Source organism: Protopterus annectens, chromosome 7.part0 (assembly GCF_019279795.1).
Source record: "Protopterus annectens isolate FY-2018-M chromosome 7.part0, PAN1.0, whole genome shotgun sequence".
In the NCBI taxonomy this organism is placed as follows: Eukaryota; Metazoa; Chordata; order Ceratodontiformes; family Protopteridae; genus Protopterus; species Protopterus annectens.
Genome location: NC_056739.1, coordinates 324,286,203 through 324,307,335, shown reverse-complemented (window position 1 = coordinate 324,307,335; position 21,133 = coordinate 324,286,203).

The window sequence follows — 21,133 nt, the reverse complement described above, 5'->3', positions numbered from 1 at the left end:
TATGCACATATATGGTGTCAAAACATCAGGAGTGTCTCGAACGGTTCTAACAGGCAAAACAATGTTTTACTGCAAGCTCTCAGTGTACCCAAACAAAATCCAATCATGTCTTCCTGGAATATGTGTGATGTGGACTGATTGTGGCCACAACATATCAGCACAACAGGCCCATCAAAGGGCTACTGATATGATTCTGTGTGCCTGCACAGAGATAGTTGTCACTGTATGAGGATAGCTACTTGTGTGGGGTCTGCCTTTGCAGACCACCTTCACTGACATGGAGGAGATGCTTATGTCCCTCTCTGAGGAGAGTGATACTAGTGGCTTGTTGGATGTCGGTGCTAAGCTGGTCACACAATCTCTTGTCTGTCAGGGATTTCTGTGTAGCTCTAGGTTGTTTCCTTGACATGATATAACCTATGTGGTGGTTATGCAGTTCACCATTGTCCTTGTTTGCAGGTTTTGGTGTCCCTGCTACTCCTCAGAGAAGAATGCACCTTTGACCTAGAATACTTATGCTCTCTGCCATTGCAGTCTGAGGTTAGTATTCCATGCAAGCCATGGAATTCTTTGTATGGATAGTGCAAGCTTACAGGCTTCTGTATTGCATATCTACACAACGGCATTTGACTGTGCTCCTGGTGAGGAAGCAGATGTGGTCAGATCTGTCTGTGATGCAGAGGGCAGCAGTGCACACTGTTGCAGACACTAGCTGTAATATACTCCTCAGCTAATGCATCTTAGCTTGGTCTCCATCTCTTTCCATCAAGCAATGACTGTATATAAATATGCTGCCTGATGGTAATTCCTCCTGCACTTTTTATATGTTTCTGTATCAATACATCATGTTCCTTATCCTCATTTGCTTTCACAGGTGGTCTTATTACAATACTGTTGCTCATTTCCATGTCGTCATACAATCATTTGCATAAGATTTTGACCATACTACTTCACCAGATTCTGCAATGGTGCTATCTGTGTCTCTGAATCAGCCCACCTTACGTGTCACCACTCACTGTGGAATCCTGTCTACCATATTAAACTACATGTTGTTGAATCCCAGCCAATATCCTGCCTGCTGAAAAATGTCTATGTACATATTTCTCCACGATTTAAGTAAATAGTCCAGATGTAAAGTAAACATCTGGTTCTGCTAAGGTGAACCTGAAGCATGAATCTGTTTCTCATCTAGGCCAGTGATTACACAGTTTCTCTACATCTTCCAACTCAACGTAGTTTCTTCATGAGAATCTCTCCATAGGAATGACGGCCCACCTCCAACTGAGCCAGAACAGTCTCCACTCAAGCTCTAGTCTTCCAGTAACAGAACCATGAGTGTTCTCCTTGCAAATCTTATAAATCTGCCACAGCATTGAAATAATCTGCCTTGGCTTTAAAATAATGTTCTTTTACACAAAAATAAGCCACGTAATTGGTCTCATAATGACCAACTAATCCAACATGAAAGAATGCATCCAGTAGATAATATATGTTACCTGATTGCTCTTAAAGAAACAGCATTATTAGTGACAGCAACATGTTAAAGCCAAACCACCTAGTAATTTAACGTTTAAATCCCTTTTGACATCTAATACCCTAGTGTGTGTGTGTGTGTGTGTGTGTGTGTGTGTGTGTATATATATATATATATATATATATATATATATATATATATATATATATATATATATATATATATATATATGGGTCTACTTCATTTGATCGAAAGACCATTTGACCTAAACCCATTTGATCAAAAGTTCATTTGATCGAAAACCAGTATTCAAGGCATAAAACTGGGATTTGTCCCCCTCCCCAATGTCGTGCGACCCCGGAGTTGGTATATATAGTTGGGAGGGGCAGGCCCCCACCTAGTTTCTTTTAAAAGAAGAAAATAAAACAAAAAGTACAGATTTTAAATGTCCCCCCCCCCCCAACTATATATACCAACTCCAGGGTCGCACGACACTGGGGAGGGGGACAAATCCCTGTTATTTGCCTTGAATACTGGTTTTCGATCAAATGAACGTTCGATCAAATGGGTTTAGGTCAAAATGGTCTTTCGAGCAAATGAAGTAGACCCATATATATATATATATATATATATATATATATATACATATAGAGAGAGAGAGAGAGAGAGATAATCTTAATAGATATAGAAATACTCAGATTAAAATATCTATTTAATGATAAAGGAAATGTTCACATCATTTTTTCTGGTTTATATGTACCCTTCTGAAAGGGAATGTGTATATCATGATTTACCTAGTTAAACACACATGTACATCTTGAAGAGAGAAGGATGTATGTTGCTCTCCATGTCCAAAGAAGTATGAATGTTCCAATCCATGACCCTTGATGAATGGAACTTATAGGCCAAACACCAACATAGTAAATGCAACCCAGAAGAATAAGCCTTCAAACTGTCCAACAAGCAGAGGCTATTAATGCAGTGTAGTCTGCATTTATGGAAAAATAGATTCATGGACAAATAGGAGTCCCATATTGAAGATTACATCAAAGAAGCCACTATAATTATGGCATGTATCCATGCACACACACACAGCACCACAGACTGGACATCACCTCCAGGAGCCGGGCAAGCTTTACTTCTGCATTCTGCAGGGGCTTGTGCAGATGCACTTCAAATAAGACACCTAACAGTCATTAAATCTGGGAGCCACACAAAAGAATCTAGTACAATTGTGTGAGGAAGTTACCATGATAGTGGAGGTTTGAGTAGCATCGCTCATATATACATATATACTATATTTAAAAATTATCCCTATTTTTGGGCCTTTGTTCTGCTATTATTTATGGGGAGGTCACGGTGGTGCAGCAGTTAGTGTTGCCACCTCACAGCAAGAGGTTCTCCAGTTCGATTCTTGGCTGGGGTGCCTTCTGTGCGGAGTCTGCATGTCCTCCCTGTGGTCGAGTGGGTTTCTTCCGGGTGCTCCGGTTTCCTCCCACATTCCAAAGACATACAGTAGGTGGATTGGACACACTAAATTGGCCCTAGGTGTGAGTGTGTGTGTGTGCCTTTTGCGGAAGGTTGGGCGCTGGGCTGGCAACTCGATACCGTAAAACTCCACTGCCAATCATGAGTGAACAGATGATTTACTGTGGCGACCCCTAACTGGGAAAAGCCGAAAGAAGAAGAAGATCCATGCATTTCTATTCCTTAGTGAATCTCTTCCTCTGGAAAGAACAGGAATGTCCTCTGGTTCTACAAGAAGCTGGGTAATCTTCCCAGAACTTCCTAGGACAAACAACATCATCAAAGACTTGGTATAGGAATATGATGCCTTATTATTTATTGATGCTATACCAGCAAAATATATATGTAGTGTTCTTAGGTTTATAAAACATAAGCTACTGTAAGACATACCTCTCAACTGTTCAGATTTTCATAGAATGTCCATATTTTTCCTCATATTTTTAGTGTGATCCTCCTAAAGTGTTGGTTTTCTAGTAAATCCTTGGCAAATCATTGAGGATTGAAGTCAGAAAATAATGATGTATATTTGAGTTTCAGAATTCTAACCCTTCAGAAAATTCACGCTAATGCAAAACCTGTTATTCCATTACTTTCTAAGTTTGTAAGAGCAGTACTTAAAATTGTCCCTATTTTTGGGCCTTTCTCCCCCCATTATGGCTTTTAGATTTCTTGCTCTAAGAAATTGAGAGGTGTGCTGTAAAACACTTTCCTATAGTAATAATTACAGCATTACAGGGAATTCTTCTTGTAAGAATGAGACTACACATTTTGCATATGTATTCATATGTTCCATTACTTTCTTGTAATACTACAAGCTCTCTTGATGGTATATGTGCTTGAAGGTGTACATCAGACTACTTAGTTAACAATTCAATCTAGTCCATCTCAGATCAGTCATATGGAAGGGTGTTAGGTGCTGCCTACTCTTAAACTGTCAATATTACGCTTTAATATATTGTTTTTCAGTAGGGTAAGCCTAATACATTTATTGTATAATTTGCTGCATACATGTTCACTCATTTTTCTTATTATGACAAACCCACTGCCATAAATAGCACAAGTAACAAAAATCTGAGGGTAATGCTACTCAATGCCAGAAGTCTAAACCTCAAAATGCATGCACTTGAGGCACTCCTCAGTATGGAGAAAATCGATATATGTGCAGTAACAGAAACCTGGTGTAAGGCTCCAGAGAGCACCCCAGCACTACCAGGCTACAACTCATACCATACATTTTGGCCACAGAACCCGGACCGAAATACAAAAGGCAGGGGAGTATCCATATTCATCAAGGATACCCACACCTCCAGGTTAGTGGCACAGCATGATGCTTCAGAGATCATCCACGTGCAACTAACAATGGGCAAAACTGCAATTCAAATTGTAGCTTGCTACAGATCACCCACCATGTCCCAGGACCCCCATTCCATGTTTTTGGAAATACTGGGAAACATAAAGGTCCTACCAAACACCCTAATATTGGGTGATTTCAACTACCCAAACATTAACTGGGAGAACTACTCAGGTACTAACTCCTTTTCTCAAGATTTCCTAGAATTTATAAACTCACGCCCTGGATCAACTGGTCAACACTCCCACCAGAGGTGACAACATATTGGACCTGGTCATCACCAACTAGGGTGACTGGTGTTCCACACTGGAGGTCAACCCCTTGCTGGTTAGATCTGACCATAAACAAATCACTTTGGATATCCACATTCTGCCCCCACCCCCGGACAAGAAAACCACTGTGAAAAACTTTCAAAAGCAAACTTTACGTTACTTAAGACCGAGGTGGAAAGTTTCAAAGCCCCCATGCTAAAGGATAACGCTGTCCAAGCTGCAAAATCCTTTACTAATGCACTCTATGAGCACCTACAAGAATGCATGGATCATGCTATCCCCAAACAAAACCAAGACTCACTCCTCCAAGAAAAGGAAACCAGTCTGGTGGACCCCTGCTATAAACAAGCTATACAATAGAAAGGGGAAACTAGTGCAGAAAAGAGTAAAATCCCAAGAAGGGAGGACATCAGGAAAGAGATCAATATCAGCAAGAAACTACGATCTCTCATAAAATCATCCAAGGCGAGGTTTGAATGAAAAATTGTCAAGGACTCCAAAGATAACCACAAGGCATTCTTTAGCTATGTCAAGAATCTCAGTGGCAATGCTCAGATCTGCTCAGAGTTAGTGCAGAATGGCACAAAATACACTGAACCGACCGATATTGCCAACATCCTGGCAGAGAGGGTCAGTGCAAACTCCACCCCCTCTCACCTCCAAAAGGGCCCATAACTATACCAGAAGAATGTAGAGTCCCTGAAATCACAGACACTCAGGTTAAAACAGCCCTCTCCAAAGCCAAAAACACAGCATCAGTGGGACCGGACGGTGTCCCAGGCTGCGTCCTACACGAGCTCAAAGACAAACTAACCCTCACCTAAATGCACTGTTCAGACTCAGCCTCTCCACAGGCTACACACCCATAGAGTAGTGCACAGCAACAGTTATTCTGCTCCACAAAGGTGGAGCCACAACAGACCCTGGGAACTATCGCTCTATAAGCCTGACTAGATTGGTCTGCAAGGCTATGGAGCACATCATCGTGAAACTCATTAACAGAGACATTGGGAACCTCCAAACACTGGACCCTACCCAGTTCGGCTTTAAGTTAAGATCATGCCTCCTAAACCTGGTGGACTTCTTTGAGACAGTTACCAAGGCTATAGACGAGGGATAGGTGGTACACACAGCATACCTAGACCTCACAAAGGCCTTCAACACCATTCCCCATTCTGGTATTATAGACAAGCTCACCAGCCTGAACATAAAAGCTTATGTCACAAGATGGGTTGCCAGTTGGTTCACAGACAGAACCCACATGGTGAGAGTTGCAGGAGCTAGGTCTGACTCTAAACCGGTTACAAGTGAAATTCCACAGGGCTCAGTCCTAGGACCCCTCCTGTGTGGTATATACTTCTCAGAGGTACAGGCAAACACAGGAGGATGATGGCTGACCAAGTTCGAAGATGGCTGCAAACTAGGGGCTATAATTGACTCTCTGGCTGACGCAGACATCCTCCAAAAGGGTCTCACTGAGACGGATACCTGGTGTCAAAATCATGGCCTCAAGCTAAATGCCAAAAAGTGAATAGTCATCCTCTTTGGAAAAAACAAAGTACAGACAAACTAAAACATAGGTGGTAGCTGCCTAAATACGGAAAATTTAACAAGGGATCTGGGGACCCAAGTAGATAGTAATCTCTGCTTTGATAATCACATTGCCAAAGTGGTTAGAAAATCCTTCTATCTGGCCCAACTAATCACAAAAGGGTTTCCACCCAGATCAAAAGAGGTCATTGTACCCCTCTACTCATCACTCATCAGACCCATCATAGAGTAGAATGCCACATTTGGGAGGTACCTTACAAGACACCTGCAACAGCTGGAAAGACCACAGAAGTACCTCACCAAGAGGATCACTGGCCTCAAACAGATGCCCTATGCAGCTTGACCAGCTGTACTCGGTTGCATACCGCCTACTCAGAGGTGATCTCTGCCTGACATACAAGGCCATGTCCAACCTAGAACTGATCAACATGCTCCACCTAAAGAAAACCTTATCCCCTTGAGCCACATGCTCTAGGGATCTAAATCTCACCACAACAATAAATAGGATGCGCTAGAGGGATAGATTCCTTTCCCAGAGACTTCCCATGCTTTGGAACAAGATTCCAGTCTACATTAGGCAGCACTCCTCGCTAACACTGTTCAAGAGAAACCTTGATGAGCGGATGGGAAACAGAAAGTTTACCTCGGGGATCACTTCAGTGGCTCTGTTGGACAGAGGCACAGCGAACTAATCTAAGGGGGCGGCGAAAGCCGACACATTCCGGCTAGGTTATAAATGCCTTTGGGCAGATAGCCTAGTACCTACCTATGAAGCTATAATTAGGTCATGACTAAAAACAAAACAGAGTTGCCAGTTCACCCACCCATCAAAGTAAATTAAATAAATGATGCTGCTGATATTTGGAACTTCTTGCACCCAGTTCGCTCTTCTTCTTACCGCTGCTTTCATGGAGTCTAGAGCACAAATCAAAGTTGTAAAATAACAAAGGGAGTTTGACTTTTCAGCATTTAACAATATCTTTTCTTATAAAGCACCCTCCTTATCTGAGTCCAGTGGTAAGAAGTAAGAAAAAGAAAAAAAAAACACATGATTGCCTGGCTAACGCGATCATCAAGAAAAGCAAAGCTGACAAGATGACCTGGCCAAAGCAATTATATACATGAGTAGCAGATTCTAATGACTCAGGAATAGCACGCAGCTGCTAATTTAGTTTCCTCCATTGTTTCATTATCTAATTAAAGTAATAATGAGTCACAATACAAGACGTAGTTAATGTCTACGTAAGGGTCAAGCTTCAGGTGAAAAGGTGAGCCCACTTTAGCAGATAACAATAAGCAGGAAAGCAACTTTCGCATGGCGTGCATTTCATCCACTGACCTTTAGTGACTTTTGCTCCACTGAACTTCTAGTTAAATCTTGCTGCTAATTAAAGTATCAGCTGTGCTTTTTATACTTCCTGCCGCTATTTTCTGCTATAGTTACAGTCCAGGTGACTGATATATTCAGAAGTGAAATTTTCTTTGTAACTATATAACATAAAATGTGAATGTCTTGACTAGTTTACAAGGGACTCTTCATAAAAGGTATGTAATCTTAAGAGTCTTTGTCTGTGGTATAGCTGTGTCTCATTAACTAAATCTTTTATTCCTCAGGCAACATTTAATTGCCTGAAGCTATTTTTCTGATTGGCTCTTGTCTATTTAGCATAACCTGCATCTGAGTTCATCTTAACTTTGCACCTACTGTTTAATACAAAATTTAATTAATGTGCGCTGGCAAAATGAATAATAAAAGCACTTGCTTCCCTGACTTCTCAGTTCTGTTAAATTGATTTGTATTGAACTTCATAATCTTTCTTCCTAGTAAGCATATTTGCATTTAATCTCTACTTTTAATTTAACAAAAGGGATATCTTTTTATCCTCTCCTTTACCTTCATCATTATGGGACTGCAAGCAGACATAATAAGTAAATCCATTTAAAGTAAGATGATTTTTAAGTAATAATGAATGTGCACTGATTAGATAGCATATGTGATCTGCACAGTTGATGGTGCATAATGTTCAAATAAGAATTTTAATGTCAAACTACCTGACTCCTCCTGAAATTTTGCCTTAACCTGTACAGCTAGTGGGAATCCTTGAAATCTGCATTAAACATTACAGTTAGTGTGGGGTTCACCTTTTGGAACAGCTAATTTACAGTGCCTAATTTTCCAGGTTTTATTTTATGACTTCCTTATTGATTTATACAGTTTTCTTTACTGCAGTAACATAATTTATTATCACTTCTGTTCTTCTATTTTATTATACGTTATTTTTGCTACTTGCTACCTCCTTATAAAGTGACTGATATTCTTACAATATTCTACACCAATGCTAATGCAGTACATCTCTGTCTTCATTCTTTTTATATTTGAAAACAATTTTTAAGCTGGAACTTCTATGTGAAGATTGTTAACATTTTTGTTTCTTTACTTGTATGTGTTTTGTTCCTTATCTGGTATAAGCAGAGTATGAGATACTTTGCAGGAATGAGTTATTTTCATTGGCAGTACAACTAATTTATTCCTAGCAGGGACTGTTGAGCAATGAAGCAGATAGTATGTCAGCATCTGATAAAAGAGTAAACTGGATTAAAATATAATGGAATTTTTCTTTCTCTTCCCTTTTGTTCAATTGTAATCAGTGTGCTTGCTCTCATGGCTTAGGAGTGCATGCCTTTTATCTTTGTCAATGTAAAAGAACAGGGAATGCAGTTTTCAGTGTGGGGAATCTTCAGACTTGCTTTCTTCTCTTGTGAAGGTAACAGAAAGAGCAAAGGCCAGTAATTGCTTTTTGATATGTAATTCCTGTTGGTCTTGATGAACTGCATATCATTAAGCCACAGCAGGGTGTATTCAAGAGAAGGAAGCCAACATGCATGTGTATTGGCAATTGCTAATGTTTATTCATTTATTTTATTTTACATTTGTTTACCGCGTAATGTCCGACTGTGCTGGGAGTCTGTTTTCAGTGGAGACCCACGAAGAAAAGCTCCACAACATACAATACAATTTAGACAGTAGACTAAAAACAGTGTGAATCAGTACATATTACTCAATTTCAACATACAATTTAGACAGTAGACTAAAAACAATATGAATCAATTCATATTAGTCAATTTCAACAGAACAGCACAGCATTTATAGTATTTGACATTAGAGTGCATACAGTGTATATGTACATAATGTAAAAACTGGCTAATTTTTTACATGTGGAACTCAGAGGAAATTAAAAAAATACAGATTGAGTAAGAAATTGAAAAACTGGAGTTTGTAACTAGAATAAATTAGTGAGAAAGAGTATCCGTGAGTAGAAGAGGGTAGACAAAAGAAAAGCAAAAGTGGAAAGAGAGAGAGAGAACTTTAGACAAGGGTAGACAGATACTGATGAAGGAAGAGATTAAAATCAATGGTCTGTATGTAGGAGAAAAGGTGACGTGGTGCTGAGCATTAAAAGTTATACAGGAGAGCCACAGGGGCATAGCCAGTTGTTCATAAGATGTTCTTTCAGTTTTAGTTTAAAAGTAAGAAAGGAGGGAGTACTCTGTACATTCAGTGGAAGGGATTTCCAGTACTTAGCAATTTTGTTTGAAAAGAGGGACTCTCCATGGGTGTTATGAGACTGTGTAATTTTGAACAGTGGTCTGTTGGTGACCTGAGGGATTTGCTACTGACGTGGTTGGATCAGGAATGAAATTGCAGGGCAGTCATTTGGGTTTTGAATAATTTTGTGGGTGAGGGGGGAGTTGGCTTAGTGTTAAGAAGTTTGGGAATTCGAGCCAGTTCAGTTGTTTTAGAGGAATGCAGTGATGAGCTTTATGAGGGATATTTGTGGTGAACCTATCTATTTTGTTGTAGCAGGACTCAAGGTTTTGGAGGTCGGCTTTGTGTAAGTTGGTGAAATGTTGTGAACAGTATAAAAGAGTGGATAGAAGGTAAGACCTAGCAGTTGCTAGCCTGGCTTGTGGAGTTAGATAAGGTTTAGGCCTACAGAGAGCACCAAGTTTAGCATGGACTTTTTTTGATTGCTTGGTGTATATGGATGTCAAATTTTAGTCAGTCATCTATGGTAATGCCTAGGAGTTTGGCCTGGCATTTGGTAATACATTTGTTAAGCAGGTAAGTGCGCTAGTCAGAAAACGTAAAACTGGTTTAACTATTTTTTTCTCCATTGTCAAGAAGATAACAGTTAGGGCTTGGGGGAAATAAATTCTATATCACTGTGGGTTATGCTGTACTAGAAAGGGATGATGATGTCCTGTTTTATGGCTGACCTGTCTAGGAGTAATAGTTAATAATCTCTATAAATTATGACAGGGACAGTATTTTTGTAGAAAGATACAGCCATGGAGCTTGGGTATGTAGAACTTAAATTTTTCTGTATGCATCTTCTCTATTTATATTGCACTTTATTTTATTTCTCTTTCTGTGACGGCGTCCATATATTTTAATCTGAATTTTCACTGTTTTCTTTATTATCTAACTAAAGATCATTTATTAACATTTAAGATCTTGTGGATAGCATTGGTTATTCATAGGTTCATAGGTTCATACTAGGCTATCTGCCCTAGGGCATTTGTAAGCCTAGCCAGAGTGTGTTTGGCGTTCGCCACCCATTTAAATGAATTTTACTATGCCCTTTTTCGAGGTTTAGTTTACTGTGCCTCTGTCTAACAGTGACACAGAAGTGATACCCGGGGTAAACCTACGATCTCCCATCCACTCATCAAGATTCCTCTTGAAGAGAGTCAATGAGGGACTCTGCCTAACTTGGACTGGGGTTTTATTCCAGAGTGAAGGGAGCCTCTGGGTTATGAATCTGTCCCTCCAGCATGTCCTATTTATTTCTGTGCTGAGGTTCAAGTCCCTCGAGCACGTAGCTTGATGGGATTTGGATTTTCTGAGGTGCAGCATGTCCATTAATTCCGGGTTGGACATGGCTTTATACGTCAGGCACAGATCGCCTCTAAGCAGGTGGTATGCAACCGAGTAGAGCTGGAGTTTCTTTAACCGGGCAGCATATGGCATCTGTTTGAGCCCTTTGATCCTCTTGGTGAGGTACTGTTGGGGTCTTTCTAGTTGCTGCAGGTGTCTGGTAAGGTACATCCTAAAAGGGGCATTGTACTCAGTTATGGGCCTGATGAGGGATGAGTAAAGAGGCACAATGACCTCCCCTGATCTAGATGTGAATCCCTTCATGATTAGGTGGGCTATATAGAATGTTTTTCTAACCACTTTGGCCACATGGTTGTCAAATGAGAGATTGCTATCAACTTGGGTCCCCAGGTCCCTAATTACCTCTTCCGTACTTAATGGATTACCACCTATGTGGTAATTTGTAGGCACTTTGTTTTTGCCAAAGGGGATGACTATACACTTTTTGGCGTTTAGCTTGAGGCCATGGCTCTGGCACCAGTTGTCTGTTTCTATGAGACCCTTTTGGAGGATGCTTGTGTCAGCTGGAGAGTTGATTATGGCACCCAGTTTGCAGTCATCTGCGAACTTGGTCAGCCACAGTCCTTCCGTGTTGGCCTGTACCGCTGAGAAATATATACCGAACAAGAGAGGTCCCAGGACTGAGCCTTGTGGGACGCCACTTGTAACTGGTTTGGAGTCTGACATGGCTCCAGCAAGTCTAACCATGTGGGTTCTGTCCTTGAGCCAGTTTGCAACCCATCTAGTGACATAGGGGTTTATATTTAAGCTGGATAGCTTATCAATGATGCCCGAGTGGGGTATTGTATCAAAGGCTTTTGCGAGGTCCAGGTAGGCTGTGTGGACCACCTTCCCCTCGTCAATGGCCTTGGTGACTGTTTCAAAGAAATCGACCAGGTTTAAGAGGCAGGATCTGCCATTAACAAAGCTGAACTGGGTAGGATCCAGTGTCTGTAGGTCCCCAATATCTTTATTTATGAGTTCCATGATGATCCTTTCCATAGCTTTGCTGACCAAGCTAGTCAGGCTTATCGGACGATAGTTTCCAGGATCCGTTGAGGCACCACCTTTGTGGAGAGGGACCACTGTTGCTGTACGCCACTCTTTGGGTACATATCCTGTAGTAAGGCTGAGATTAAACAGTAGGTTTATGTTTAGATTCAGCTCATCTTGGAGTTCATGTAGGACACAGCCCGGGACACCGTCTGGTCCCATTGATGCTGTGTTTTTTGCTTTGGAGAGGGCGGTTTTTACCTGAGCATCTGATGGTGGGGGGGGGGGAGAAGTTTGCGCTGAACCTGTCGGCCAGGATGTTGGCAATGTCTGTGGGTTCAGTGTATTTTTTGTCATTTTGGACTAACTCTGAGCATATCTGGGAATTCCCACCCAGGTTCCAAACATAACTAAAGAAAGCTTTGTGATTATCTTTAGTGTCCTGTGCAATTTTTCTCTCGAAGCTGGCCTTAGATGATTTTATGAGTGCCCGTAGTTTTTTGCTAATACTGATCAGAGATGCCTTCCCTTTTTGGGATTTTGCTCTATCATGTAGTAACTTCCTTTTTCTATTGTATAGTTTGTTTATGGCTGGGGTCCACCAGACAGGACGCCTGCCTTTGGGGGATTGGGTCTTAGTTTTATTTGGGATTGCATGATCCATGCATTCCTGAAGGTGTTCATAGAATGCGTTTATAAAGGATTCTGCGGTCTGGGCCAATTTTTCTCTCGAAGCTGGCCTTAGATGATTTTATGAGTGCCCGTAGTTTTTTGCTAATACTGATCAGAGATGCCTTCCCTTTTTGGGATTTTGCTCTATCATGTAGTAACTTCCTTTTTCTATTGTATAGTTTGTTTATGGCTGGGGTCCACCAGACAGGACGCCTGCCTTTGGGGGATTGGGTCTTAGTTTTATTTGGGATTGCATGATCCATGCATTCCTGAAGGTGTTCATAGAATGCGTTTATAAAGGATTCTGCGGTCTGGGCCGTATTTTCCACGGGCCCGGGGGCTTTGAAGGATTCCACCTCGGTTTTGAGTAGTGTGAAGTTTGCTTTAGAGAAGTTTGTCACTGTGGTTTTCTGGGCAGGGGGTGGGGTCGGGATGTGGATATCCAGTGAGATTAATTTATGGTCTGATCTTACTAGTGAGGGATACACTTCTGGTCTGGAGCATAGAGTCCCCATGTTGGTGATGATCAGGTCCAGTATGTTTTCCCCTCTTGTGGGAGTGGTCACAAGTTGTTCCATAGCATTTGAGTTTAGAAATTCTAGGAACCTTTGGGCTAGGGTGTTGGAGCTAGAGTAATGCTCCCAGTCTATGTTTGGGTAGTTGAAATCGCCCAATATAATGGTGTTTGGAGAGACCTTCATATTTTCCAGTGTTCTCAGGAAGGGGTGAGTGGGGTTCCTGGGTTTGGGAGGGTGGTCTGTAGCAGGCTATAAACTGGAAGGCAGTTTTACCCACTGTTAGTTGCACATGGATAGTCTCTGATGCTTCGTGCTGTGCCACCAACCTGGAGGTGTGGGTATCTTTGATGAATATTGATACTCCCCCTCCTTTTGTGGTTTGGTCCAAGTTTTGGGGCTGAAAAGCATGGTATGAGGTATAACCTGGTAGTATTGGGGTGCTCTCGGGAGCCTTGAACCAGGTTTCTGTTACTGCACAGATATCGTTGTTCTCCATGCTAAGGAGAGTTTCGAGTGCTTGCATCTTGAGGTTTAGACTTCTGGCATTGAGTAGCATTACTCTTAGTTTCTTATCCCTTGTGATACCTATACAGGTGGGTCTGTCTTTTGAGCCTTGCCTAAAAAAGGCACTATGGGGGTGGCAAGAGCCTTTGCCAATATCCGAAAGCCCAGGGGTGACAGGTGCAAGCCATCCCTAGCGAAGCAGCGTGACTTGTCGAGCATGTCATCCCAGGCTGACAGGCAATGGATCCCCCTTTGAATGAAACCAATACTTAAGCCAATTGTTGAAATTGATCATCTTGTCTTCATATTGTGGCATCATTCTTGGTAAGGGTAAGATGCTACTCAAGGTCAGGGTCATACCGGCTTGGGCTACATGCTCAGAGAGCTCCTCTATGTCTCTTTTCATGTAGTCCAGAGAGGTTCATCTCAGGTCATTCACACCAGCATGGACAATGACTGAGTCATATTTGTACTTGCCTTGGAGTGACCTGAGTGCTTGTGTTATGTGGTGGATCCTAGCACCTGACAAGCAGCTCACCGTGACCCTCTCCTTGTTCAGCCTGGTGAGCGGGACGTCAGTGTGCCTGACAATAGAATCCCCTATTACAAGTTTATCAGGTGTTGTTTAGCCTTAAGGGTTGTGACTGTTCGGCACACTGGCTTTGTGAACTATGTGTTGCATGTGTTTTGTTTTGGGGTAGCGGTTGCTTGGGTGTCTGCTTTGGAGGTCTCTGCTGCTTAGGCAGATTTTTATTTAGAGCCTCCGAGTATGTTTTTGTGTGTTTATGTGTTTGATTTGCTGTCGTGGTAGGTCTATGTGAGACTGGAATTGTAGTGAGTGTGGATACCGTCTCCTCCTGACTGGTTACGCCAGTACTGAGTTGAGAGAGCTTAGCCTCCAGTTTGGCTATATGGTTGCATCTCTCACATATGTTGGAACTTGTTGGGAGGAGGAGAGGGTTGTCTGTGTACATGAGGCAGTTGTAACATTGCCTCAAGATTCCCAGATTCACCACCTGGACTGGAGAGGATACTGCCAACTGACCTTTGGACATGCTAGAATAGTACAGGGAACTCCTTTAAAATTAAAAAAAGGGCCAATGGGGAGTAAGGTACACAAGGGGAGTTTGTGAGGGTGTAGTGCTTTTAATTTTTTAGTGTTGACTTATATAATTGCTTTAGTGAGCAAGTGCCAGGCTTTAGAGTAGGAATAGGGTGTTTATTATGAGAACTAGAGCAGTTCTAAGGGAAAAAGTGAAGAGCAGACTTTGTGGAGCCAAGAATGGTTTAAACCCAATTAAGCGGCACTTCCTGATGCTGCGCTATGCGCAAAATCACGCAAATCCGTGCCAAAGCGGGTTTTATACAGGGGGACTTGAAAGAGCTAGAAATTGGCCCAAAACAGCCAATAGACTATCAAATTCTTGTGCTGGGAACACTCCTCCAGGGGTAGATAGACTGCTCTAAGCTCCCCACTCCCACTGGTGAACAAAGAAGCCTCCTTTTATCCAGGAAAGGAAATGGGCAACACAGGAACTTTCCAAAAGTCCAGAATACAGCAAAGCCTGTATTTGGTCTACTCTAGGTCAGGAAAGGTGGGAAACAAGGATAATTTTTTTGTTTTTTTCTTTTTTTGCAAATAAACCGTAGGAAAATGCAATAAATATGTAACACAGGCTAGCGCACTTGAGTGTGTAGCCTCAACAGGTAAATGCAACAAACAGGACAAACTTTAAAAGTGCAGGTGCAAAAACAACTTTAAACAGTTTAAAACAGTTCAAGAAGCAGAAATACTTGCTATTTAGCAAGATCAGACAGTTGCCCAGGTAGTAGTAGGAAAAAACACTTTTATCAGGTAAGCAGTCACTCTTTTAGCCTCTGTGCTGCTAGCACCACTCTGCAGGACCACAAGGAGCTTGGTTGAGTAGTAACAAGCGCAAAAACCGCGACAAAGCAGGTTTTATACAGGGGGACTTGAAAGAGCTAGAAATTGGCCCAAAACGGCCAATAGACTGCCAGATTCTTCATTATATTTATGTACTGTTATATATTTGTGAAGAGGTTAAGTGCTGTTTACAATGTTATTTAATAAGCTGCAGTGCACAGTGCACACATCTCCCATTAGACTGCTCAGGCCTACTACCAATGAAAGATTTATTAACTGCAATGTTTACATTTGGTCTGGTAGAGAGCAGCCAGGTAACTGGGTGTCTCTGGCCCTAACCCAGAGTGGAGGCAGTATTGCCATGCCATGATGGAAGCTGTTGGAGAATTATGCAAGCCTTCCATGAGAATTGTGTGTGTTAAAATAATAACTTGTGTGGAAGTCAGTTACTATGGATAATGAGTAATAGAAGACATTGGTTCACATAAAAAGTGGTAGGAGAGGAGCCTGGGCATACTTGGCCAAGGCCCAGTCTGTAAGTGGCCTGTGCACAGTTTAATCTGGGTTGGGATGTTGGAATCCCATGCCCAGAGCAGCCATGCATATTCCCTTTATGCTACTGGGCCAGGTTGTATTTTGTGAATTAATTATTGAAATAGACTTGTGTATACTCTCTTGATGTCTATTTATTCTTGGTTGGTAGGGATAGGATTCGACCATCATTAGTGACAGGCATCTTGATGTCACAGTGGGTGGTGTCTTGCCATTTGGAGGTCACATTGGTGGCAATAGTATTATTACTGCTGTGACATTGATGGCAGTGGTACCTACCCATTCCAGAGAAATCTTTTTGTTCTTGAAAATTTTAGCTATGTAGTAAGACTAATTGCATGACCATAACCTGATTTCTGTTTGCTTCAGTACTTCTGTCTTATTTGATATCAAGAGCAGGTCATCTTGAAAATGGAATATTTATTATTAGAGTAACATCAGTAAAATCAGTGGTGCCCTGCACTTTGCTTCCCAATAACAAGTCATTTGGAGATATAAGAGAAACACAACAAGTGGAGTAAATTGATTAAATCACTATTCATTTGCTATCATCTGAAGTCATCTAAAGTGATTCCTGTGCATGTTTATAAAGCAAAATTATTAATTTTGCAATGTGTGGACATGACAGAGTAACTTGAATTAATTGACAGGCGGAATAAACATGATGCATTTGTGAGGATATTGGAGGTTAGTCACCAATCTGTGCAGTCAGCCAGATGAGCAGACAGAAATAACGTCTCTCAGCAGACTAAAACAGTCACAGTTATTATATGTCCATTTCCAGACTAAAATAATCATGGTCATCCTGAGTCCAGTCTCATCACTGGCAAAATATGCAAGTGAATATGGGAGTGAAATAGAAACTCCAAAATAACTCATTTCCATGTACTATTCATTTCCACAAATAACAGAGTATCAGCAGTGGTAAAGTGATCATCTTAATGAAAATTGTGCTACTGTATTTTGTGATGAACAGAAAATAATGTTTCTACTATAAAATTGTGCATCAAGAAAGGTCACAATGTAAATAATCAGTTTACTGTAAATCATCTGCTATTGTAGCATTTTCCTTTATATGATTTTTATTTGTAAACGGATAATCACCACACGCCAAGAAGGATAGCGGATTATCCGTTTACCAGTTCTTTGCTGCACCACTTTCCACTTTGTGTTTCCTTGTTATGATTTTTATTTGTACTTGTGGAGCTTTTCTCCCCAGGCCTCTGCTGAAAAAGGACCTGTGTCCAGTTGGAATTTCCTGGTAAACAAATGTAAATAAATAAATAACCAGTTCACATGTTCAAAACCTGCATATAACATGTAAGTCAATGGGACTCCTCAAAACAACTTTTTGGCAGGAGTGCAAGCCTCCCTTTTGCCTTCCACACACCCCAAATTGTATATATGTGTATGTGTATGCGTGTGTGTGTGTGTGTTTGTGTGTGTGTGTGTGTGTGTGTGTGTGTGTGTGTGTGTGTGTGTGTGTGTGTGTGTGTGTGTGTGTGTGTAAATGTGTGTGTGTGTATATATATATATATATAAATATATATATATATATATATATATATGTGTGTGTGTGTGTGTTCACTACTAAATATCGAAATTCCACAATCCCTAGACTCTGAAAACAGATGACCAGAATCTCGAGATTGCGAAATCTCGAATTAAAAAAAAAAAAAAAAACGTAAAATGAAAAACCAACCATACTAACGTTTATGCAGGAGTACAAGCCCCCCTGCACCTTAAATATACCAACTCTGAGATCGTACTACAGTGGAGTGAATGGCAAAGTTCCCATTCTGCACTCTATGGCAATCTCCATTCACTATTTTCGAGATTCTGCAATCTCAAGATTCTAGTTGTCGGTATTCAGAGTCTCAGGATTGTGGAATTTCGGTAGTGAAGCCATATATATATATATATATATATCTCAGACCTCTGACTTAAGCAATGCATTTTTTTAATGCCTTCATGACTGACCATGTGATTCTGCCTATCTAGAAAAGCGAGCATTTTTAAAGAACATATCCCGAGAAGAATGTTGTGCATGCATATTCCAGATTTGCATCTTACATGCTCATTTGAGGACAGTTTGCAGATTTTGCCAACCACAGTGTGCCACTGCCATGTCTTTTATCCATGGATAGTCACCACAATATTATAAAGACTCAGAGCATGCTAATTACTACCCAGCCTTGTTTATCACTAACAGGGCATACCTGCTGTTCTGCCCCCATCCGTGTGCATGTGATGTTTTATCTGTGATATAAAGCATTGCCATGTCTGGGCATCCCTGTCCCTCTTTATGGTGTTCCTCAGTTACCCATTGTTTATCATGATACCAGTGGTTCTTTCTTATACATGCATGTTATTTACCATGGAAAAAGCTTGCTGCTTGTTGAGGTTTATTTTCAGCACCAGTTGGTGCCCTTAAGTTAACAGTATAATACCAGTGACCAGAGTTTAATTCCTTCATGTCAGGCTAACTGACTCTACCCATCCCTGTAATAATGATGGCAAAGTCTCGGATGCAGGCTGGTAGGGACTTCAGTGGTATCCTTGCTGCCCTGTATCTAGTGTCCAACCACACTTTCCTGTTAGGTTACTTAGCAATGGGAACTGCTCTACAGAGGAGTTAATTTTACCATAAAATCAGCAAAGCTAATTGTTTTAATTAAATCAAATTAGCATAGGTATGGTACACTTCAAAAAGTCTTTTTCTGCAAATCATGTATAGGTCAAATTGAAATGCAGCACTGCAATATCATATAATATCTGGTTTCTTTTATCCACCCCATGTAGAAAACAAATGCTGAGCAATGTTAAACAGCTTCAGACTGAAGACAAGAGAATAATTTATTACAGTAAGATTTGAACCACTGATTCTCTGGCTCATTATCCTTCACATGAGTACACGTGACTACAGGCATTTAGCTCACCATTAGGTTAGGCCTTAGGCAGGACCTAGAAATCAGACATCTAGTTTGAAGGCCTCTGCATGTAAACAGACAGGAATTCCCAGCAAATTAGAACTCAAGCTGGGCCAGCATAAATGGGAAAGTCAAATACTATAAGAGATTTTTTCACCCCAGGGGCTAAGGGGAAAATACAGAATCATGCCTTCTGTTTTATTTGAAGGTACCATCTGCATGAAGGCGTTCTGACTGACATTTGAAATCTCCAAAGCTTATAATTAATCAAACAGCAGCTGCTCGCAGCAAATTGTAGCTTTCGATAATCAAAATTTTTAACAGCGAGGCAGAAATGACAGTACTGGTGGAAGTCAGCCTAATGAAACTAGAGAACACTAGGGAAGCCTAAAGAGATGCAAGATTTATCTTTTAAAGTGATCATGCTTCAATACAGGGCCCTGTTTCAATTTAAAAAAAAAAAGAACTCCAGTTCAGTCTATGTTCGTGTACTTTTAGTTATATGCACAGTACATTGGTATAGGAGGCAGCTGAAATCACAGAACTCTGAGGCTTATATGATAAGGTATCTGTAAATATTGTGACTTCCACATTTGAGTAATTGGATATATAAATAGCCGATAAGCTTGAAGAGGAAAAAGGCGCAAGAAAAAACAGAGAGGCAAAATAAATAAATAAACAGCACTTAATATGGATCAGTAATTATTCAACACTCTACCAAATTGAATAAGCATTGAAATGCAGTGAATTGATGCTCACACTTCAAAAACAAACCAAATACTTGGTTTTCTTTTCAATCTCTTAATTCTAACCCTAGCAATAACTTCATAGCAAATTTGTCTGAATAATGATACTGTTAGTGAAAGGGTTTTTCATAAGTTAACGTGTAGGATTAAGGGCAAGGTGGGTTTAACACAAATGAGTAAGGTAGACAAGTGAGGCTTTGCATAACTCAAACCCTATATATTAACTTTCCATAACACAAGTCACTCAGACACAGACATGCACCATAAGACTTGTACAGTAGTACGTGTGTACCCTATCCTGGCCTCTACACTAACCTAACCTGAAACAATTGTATACACATTCAGAAATATAACTACAAAGTTGAACAAATTCCCATTCAACAAAGTCTCTCACATTCTCTTAAACATTTGTGTGCACACCTACATCATAAAACCTATCCCCTTACCCTAGTTCTTACTCTAACCATAACCTGAAAACACTTACATGCATACAAATGCACATACCTAAACCGATCACCTTACCTAAACCTTATTCTAAAGCTAACCAACAAATGCACTCTTACAATACAATACACAAACTAGCCATTGCCCTTACCCTAACCCTAGCTCACAAACACACTCCCAAACTATTTCCACTTATCTGACTGATAAATATTTGAACTTCCTCCATTTTAATAAAACCACATTCAGAATTCCTGAGATTAATGAGCCTTTCCTACCTGAACACACAGTAAAACAAATTGCTGTTTGACATGCAGTCTGAGATGCATGTAATTAGATCACTAAATAAATAAACTATTTCTGGAAACAACAAATTCTCCTTCTTCAGCAAAATTACAATACAACTCTGGCCCCAACAAAAAAATTCACTGACTGTGAAATAGGACAACCAGGTAAAGCAGAATCCCTTCATTTCTCTCTCTCTAGCGCTTCAGTGTTTCCACCTTCAAGGAATATCAAACATTCAAAATGCAAAATGCATATTCTTATATAAAACATCTAATTGATAACACACTCCCCTTAATTACATAATCATATAATTATATAATAAAATTCCATCTTAAAGTAAACATTTCCAATTCAATTCATTATTAAGCCCAGTAGGTGTCATAGTTTTATACTTTAAAATGAAGATACTTTCTTTATACAACAACTTTTGTTTCAACACATTTTCATCATTACAGAAACATTTCACACTTTCTAAAACAGTGCCTTTTAA